Source organism: Plecotus auritus (assembly GCF_963455305.1).
Source record: "Plecotus auritus genome assembly, chromosome: 3".
Taxonomy (NCBI): Eukaryota; Metazoa; Chordata; class Mammalia; order Chiroptera; family Vespertilionidae; genus Plecotus; species Plecotus auritus.
Window position 1 is genome coordinate 104,373,400 of NC_137772.1, and position 7,902 is coordinate 104,381,301.

The following is a 7,902-nucleotide window of genomic DNA, read 5'->3' on the forward strand; positions in this document are numbered from 1 at the left end:
AAATATATTATTGGACTAGACAGGGCCTTCAAGAGTGTTCAAAAATGGTCACAATGAACTTCCTTCTACCATTCCAATGGTTCACTGACCAACTCCTTACATCCAGGAGGAGTCATTGCCAATTTCAGAGGGTATTGTGGAACAATCATTGAGCCAAAGTCAGCAAATATTTGAGCCCCAACCATGACCCATGCCTTTTTCAAATATATTACTTCATTAAATTCTCTCAACAACTTTGTGAAATAGGTGTTGCTCCCATCTTACAGATTAAGAAACTTTGAAGGAGGTTAAGTCACCTGGTAAAGAAAAAGATCCAAGTATTCCAATGCCCTTATTTTTCAACTCCAAGTCTAGTGCTGTTTAGACCTCACTGTGGTTTTTTATTGTGCCAGAAATTTCTGTTAAGTGAAAAGATTAAGAAAACATCCATGGAATGTTCGAAAAGTGAGGCCATAAACTTAATACATCTCCCAAAGAAGAACTTAGGGTGACAAACTGATAGAAAGCAAGGGCTGAATTTCTGGTTTTGCAAAGGGACATAAAAGCAGGAGCTGAGCACTTTGGACATCTTGTATCTCAGGTCTGCCATTACTCATGAGATTCTGAACAAGAATCCTTAACCCTCCTCTGCTCTGCCTCTTCAGTTTTAAGACAAGATTCATGATGACACCTACTTACAGGGTGGTTGTGAAGGCAATGGCATAAGACACGTAAATTCAGTTTATGCCATATAGGAAGTTCTTCAATAAATGCTAGTGATAGTTACTTTTGGGAATTCAAAACCTTTTTCACCACTTATTTATTCTTTTAAATCAGAGCTAATCTTCCTTTAAGCCTCATTTGTCTTTAAACAGTCCAAGATTCTAAAATTTTAGATTATTATTTTTAGAATAATTACACTTGTAATTTTAATATCTATTATATAGAACTTTAATGTCATTATTCTTTTTCTGAAACATTTTTAAAGCCATCCCATTATGGACATTGCTTTAATTTATGTGCCACCATCCTTTTCTAGATCACTCATAGAGAGAGGAGTTACATACTGGAACTTCTGCCAAAAGAAATATATCTGCCCTAAAGGATTCCTCCTGGTTAACTGGGCCTAAATTCATAACTAGAGGCTGGCAGCCATTGCTGCCTTTCACGCCCTCTGCATTTCAGGGAAAGCCACAGACTGAACTTCCTTTTTCTTTTTTTTATTGTTTAAAGTATTACATATATTAGTACATATATCTCCTTTTTTTTCCCCATTGAACTTCCCCCAGCCTCCCCTACCCCCTGTCGCATGCCCTCATCCCACCCCCGCAGTGTCTTGTGTCCATTGGTTGTGCTTATATGCATGCATACAAGTCCTTTGGTTGATCTCTTTCCCCACCCTCCCCAACACTCCCCAGCCTTCCCGCTGTATTTTGAGTCTGTTCGGTGCTTTACTGCCTCTGTATCTATCTTTTTGTTCATCAGGTTATAATGTTCTTTATTTTCCATAAATGAGTGAGATCATGTGGTATTTTTCTTTCATTGCCTGGCTTATTTCACTTAACATAATGCTCTCCAGGTCCATCCATGCTGCTGCAAATGTTAAGAATTCCTTCTTTTTTATAGCAGCATAGTATTCCATTGTGTAGATGTACCATAGTTTTCTAATCCACTCATCTGCTGATGGGCATTTAGGCTGTTTCCAGATCTTAGCTATGGTGAATTGTGCTGCTATGAACATAGGGGTGCATATATCCTTTCTGATTGGTGTTTCTGATTTCTTGGGATATATTCCTAGAAGTGGGATTACTGGGTTAAATGGGAGTTCCATTTTTAGTTTTTTGAGAAAACACCATACTGTTCTCCACAGTGGCTGCACCAGTCTGCATTCCCACCAGCAGTGCATGAGGGTTCCTTTTTCTCCGAATCGTCGCCAGCACTTGTCATTTGTTGATTTGTTGATGATAGCCATTCTGACAGGTGTGAGATGGTATCGCATTGTCATTTTGATTTGCATCTCTTGGATAATTAGTGACTTTGAGCATGTTTTCATATGTCTCTTGGCCTTCCTTCTGTCTTTTTCAAAAAGATTCTATTTAGGTCCGTTGCCCATTTTTTTTATTGGATCATTTATCTTCCTTTTGTTAAATTGTATAAGTTCCCTGTAGATGTTGGAGGTTAAACCTTTATCAGTGATAACATTTGCGAATACGTTCTCCCATACAGTGGATTTTCTTGTTGTTTTGTTGATGGTTTCTTTTGCTGTGCTAAAGCTTTTTATTTTGATGTAGTCCCATTTGTTTATTTTCTCTTTAGTTTCCATTGCCCTAGGAGCGGTATTGGTGAAGAAATTGTTTCGGCATATGTCTGAGATTTCTCTGCCTGTGGATTCCTCTAGTATTTTTATGGTTTCCTGTCTTGTGTTTAAGTCCTTTATCCATTTTGAGTTTTTTTTTTTTTTTTGTGTGTGTGTGTGTATGGTGTAAGTTGGTGATCTAGTTTCATTTTTTGCATGTATCTGTCCAATTTTCCCAACACCATTTATTGAAGAGACTGTCTTGACTCCATTGTATGTTCATGCCTCCTTTGTCAAATATTAATTGAGTTGTTCATAGTATTTTTTAACAATCCTTTGTATTTCGGTGGGGTCTGTTGTTATTTCTCCTCTTTCATTTCTGATTTTGTTTATTTGGGTCCTCTCTCTTTGCTTCTTAGTGAGCCTGGTTAGAGGTTCATCAATCTTGTTTATCCTTTCAAAGAAACAGCTCTTGGTTTTGTTGATCTTTTGTATTGTTTCTTTGGTCTCTATGTTGTTTATCTCCACCCTGATCTTTATTATTTCCTTTCTTCTGCTTACACTGGGCTTTTCTTGTTGCTCGCTTCCTAACTCTTTGAGTTGTAGGGTTAGGTAATTTATTACCATTGTTTCTTGTTTTTTGTAGTATGCTTGTAGAGCTATGAACTTCCCTCTCAAGACTGCTTTCGCTGTGTCCCATAGATTCTGGATTCTTGTGTTTTCATTGTCGTTTGCTGCCATGATGTTTTTTTATTTCTTCTTTGATCTCTCTGGTAACCCAGTCATTGTTTAATAGCATGCTATTTAGTCTCCATGTGTTTGATTTTTTTTGGATTGTTTTTATTGTAGTTGATTTCCAGTTTTATGCCACTGTGATCTAAGAAGATGCTTGATATGATTTCTATCTTCTTGAATTTGAAGAATCTTTGTGACCCAATATATGGTCTATCTTTGAAAATGACCCATGTGCACTTGAGAAGAATGTATATTCTGTGGCTTTGGAGTGAAATGTTCTGACGATGTCAATTAATTCCATCTGGTCTAGTGAGTCATTTAGGATTGATGTTTCTTTGCTGATTTTTTGTTTAGAGGATTTGTCCAATGGTGATAGTGGGGTATTAAAGTCTCCTACTATAATTGTATTGCTGTCAATCTCTCCCTTGATATCTTCCAGGAGTTTTTTTTTTTTTTTTTAATGTATTTGGGTGCTCCTGTATTGGGTATGTATATGTTTACCAGAGTTATTTCTTCTTGTTGGATTGCTCCCTTTAGTATTATGAAGTGACCTTCCTTATCTCTTGTTATGTCCTTCACTTCGAGATCTAATTTGTCAGATATAAGTATTGCTACCCCAGCTTTTATTTTCATTTCCATTCGCCTGAAAACCCTTTTCCCATCCCTTCACCATCAGTCTGTGTGCGTCTTTTTTTCTGAGGTGGGTTTCTTGTAGACAGCAGATATATGGGTCTTGTTTTCTTATCCAATCTGTTACCCTATGTCTTTTGATTGGGGCATTTAATCCATTTACATTTAAAGTTATTATTGATAGGTACTTGTTTGTCGCCATTTTTATTCTTTACCCCTGTGTTCCTTCTTCGCTTCCTATTTCTTTTTTTTTTTTTTTTTTACAGCTGACCCTTTAGCATTTCTTGCAATGCTGGTTTGGTGGTAATAAACTCCCTTATTCCTTTCTTGTCTGTGAAGCTCCTGGTTTCACCTTCCACTTTGATTGATAGCCTTGCTGGGTACAGTATTCTTAGATTCAGACCCTTCCTTTGCATGACTTTGTATATTTCATTCCATTCCCTTCTGGCCTGATGTGTTTCTGTTGAGAAATCAGCTGCTGGTCTGATGAGGGATCCTTTGTAGGTAACTTTCTGTCTCTTTCTGGCTGCTTTTAAGATTCTTACTCTGTCATTGGTGTTTGCCAATTTAATTATAATGTGCCTTGGCGTTGGTCTTTTGGGGTTCCTTTTGCTTGGGACTCTGTGAGCTTCTTGATTTTTGTGGGTTTTTTCTTCCCTATAACAGGGAAGTTTTCTGTCATTATTTCTTCAAACAGGTTTTCTATTCCTTGCTCAGTTTCCTCTCCTTCTAGCACCCCTATTATGCGGATGTTGTTTTGTTTCATGTTGTCCCAACATTCCCTTAGGCTCTCCTCCTGCTTTTTAAGTTGTTTTCCCTAGAAGCAGCTCTACTTGGGTATTTTTTCCTACTTTGTCTTCTAGCTCACTGATGCGGTCCTCTGCTTCTTCTAGTCTACTCTTGATGCTTTCTACTGAGTTCTTTACAGCAGTGATGTCATTTTTCATTTCTTCTTGATTCTTCTACATTTCCTCTTAATTCTTACACATATTGTTGAATTTGTCTTCTATTCTTTTCATTCACCTTATGACCATTTCTCTGAATTTTTTTTTCTGACAGGTTGCTCATCTCCATTTCATTTACTTCCTTTTCTGGTGATGCTTGCTTTTCTTTCATATGCTGGCTGTTTCTTTGTCCCCCCATGTTCTCTCTTCTTCGTGTGTTTGGTTATGTAGTTCGCTATCTCCTGCATTGATTTAAAGAACAAAATACAACACAACAAGGCACAACACACAAGGTATTGAACACAAATGTATTCACGATATTAATAACCCCAAATGAACGTGACCACCAGAGAAAGGCGAATTAGAGGATAAGAAAGAAAGAAGAAGAGGAAAAAAAGGGGGTGCAAAAATGAAATTGGGAAAAGGCAAAAAAATAAGAGAGAAAAGAGAGAGAATAAGAAAGAAGAGGGGAAAAAACTGTATATATGGGGAGAAAACTCCAATAGAACAGCCACTAATCCCAACAAATGCCAGAAAGAAGTACCTGAGATGAATTCAAACTACAAACAACAACTAATATCAAGTGAGGTGAGGGAAATACCGTGTTTCCCAGAAAATAAAACATCCTCTGAAAATTAGACCTACTTACAGGTTTCCTTCTGAGTGAAATATAAGGCATCCCCCGAAAATAAGGGCCACCAGGCTGTCTCAGAATGAAAATTGATTTACCGTAAACTGGTTGCTAGGGCGCCCTAACTGGCGTCTAGCAACCAGTGACGTTACGCGGAGTCCTGACGTCACTGCTGTGTGGAGGCGGAGCGGAGGTCGGAGTGAGCGGTGAGCACGGGGCGGGAGAGAGGAGGAGACTTTCGCAGATGTGTGTAGAAGAACAGGAGGATTAGAGCGGACGGGATGCAGCGAAGGTGGTGAGTGCTGGTCTGTCTCTGGTGACACTACCTGATGCTCGCGGCCGCCTTCATGATGACTGAAGGTTCTCAGTCAGTGGCAGACCCTGATCCAGCCCAGATCCAGGCCCCAGCAAGCCCAGTGACAGTCCCCAGGCAGGCCCCAGGGGGTAAATGTCTGATAAAGGGGTAGGGGGGATGTCTGGTGAAGGTGTTCAGTGGCACAGGGGTGGGGGGAGGGGGACCACTTAAAATGACACAAGAGGATCAGAGGGGGCAATAAAAATAACACAGGAGGATCAGAGGGGACAATCAAAATGACACAGGAGGATCAAAAGGGGTTACTAAAATGGTAATCCCCCCTCTGATTCTCCTGTGCCATTTTGATTCCCCCCTCTGATCCCCCCTGTGTCATTTGGAGTGATCCCCCTCCCCCCACCTTGATACCCCAATTCCTTTTTTTTTTAAAATATATTTTATTGATATTTTACAGAGAGGAAGGGAGAGGGATAGAGAGCTAGAAACATCGATGAGAGAGAAACATCGATCAGCTGCCTCCTGCACACCTCCCACTGGAGATGTGCCCGCAACCAAGGCACATGCCCTTGACCGGAATCGAACCCGGGACCCTTCAGTCCGCAGGCCGACGCTCTCTCCACTGAGCCAAACCAGTTTCGGCGCAATTCCTTTTTTTTTACCCCTAGAAATGAGCGCAAAAAGAAAAAGCTACTCCGTGGAGTACAAGAAAGGAATCGTAGAAGACTCTTGGGGCCACAATCTTACTGCTTTCTGCAAAGAGAAGATGTTGAGTATCCGATTGGTCCGAAAATGGCGAGCAGAGTATGGTAACCTCATTGAACAAGTGGACAAGGGAAATGCTAAAAAGCGCAAGTGTGGATCAGGTCGGCAACCATTATTTTCTGAGCTGGAAAACCTGATCTGTGAATGGGTTGTTGATAGGAGAGCAAAGGCTTTGGTTGTGAGTAGGGCTCAGATTCAAGAATTTGCCCTTGCAATGGCACCACAGTTTGACATAGCCCCCGAAGACTTCAAAGCATCACAACACTGGCTGGATAATTTCCTTCAGCGAAGTGAACTGTCTTTAAGAAGATCTACAACATTGTTTAGGTTGGAAGATACTCAAGTTATTAAGCGAGCACTTGCATTCAAGTCCTTTATTGATGATGCTGACTTCTCTAAATACAATCTTTCCAACATGATTGCTATGGATGAAACTGCAGTGTTTATGGGCCAATCATCTCAAACAACAATTGAACAGCGGGGTGCCTCCTTAGCGTACATTCCCTCCACTGCTTACGAAAGTGCACGTGTTTCCTGTATTTTGGCAATTCGTCTGGATGGCACTAAAATCCCACCTTTAATCATTTCTAAGGGCAAGAAGGAAAAGATTGAACGTGTTTTGGGCGTTTTTATTCTTGAAACTGAAAAAGCCTGGGCCACACAAGCAGTTATAAGGAAGTGGGTCGATTTAATGCTGCCGCTTGTTATGCGAGGGAGCCAAAGAGGTCTGCTAGTCTGGGATGCAGCCAGCACTCACCGCGCTAAAGACATGAAGACATTTCTTCACGAAAGAAAAATAGATCAGATAATGATTCCCACAGGAATGACGGCCTATCTCCAGACTCTTGATATTGCAATAAACAAGCCATTCAAAGACAATTTGCGCATGGAAATTAATGACTACATTGAAAATAGAATGGAGAGAAATCAGCGTGGAAACTTTGTGAAACCTAAACTGCAAGAAGTTGTGACTTGGGTGAAGAATTCATGGGAGAAAATCACTGACAGTTGCATTGCAAATGCACTGCGAGCAGGCTACCTTGACAAGAAGTACTCATTTAAAGACAGTGCTATTGCTAAACATGAGAGATTTGGTCCACTGATTCTGAAAGAAATGGAGTCACAAGAAATTCACCAGGAAATTCAGGAATTGGATTGTTACAATGATGTTCCAGAAGATGATGACATGATTGTCATTAAATAAATGAGTAAATTCTTGATACTGTAGGATTCACAGTTTGTCTGGTTTGTGTTGACAACTACTGTATTACCGTACTGTATACAGGTAATAAATTTCCTTTATTTTCATTTAACAATAAATGTGTACCGTATTCTTCTTCATGGAAAAATAAGACATTCCCTGAAAATAAGACCTAGCGTGTCTTTGGGGGCAAAAATTAATATAAGACACTGTCTTATTTTCGGGGAAACACGGTAGAAGCAAAAAGCAAACAAAGACAAAACAAAAAACGAAAAGAAAAAGTGAAACAATCTCTCAAACAAGCATAAAAAATTGATATAATCAACAATCAAGCAAACAACAACAAAAGAACAGAGAGAAAAATTTTTGGATAGTGAAGAAAGAGAAGAGATAGGTGTGTATGGACTTAGC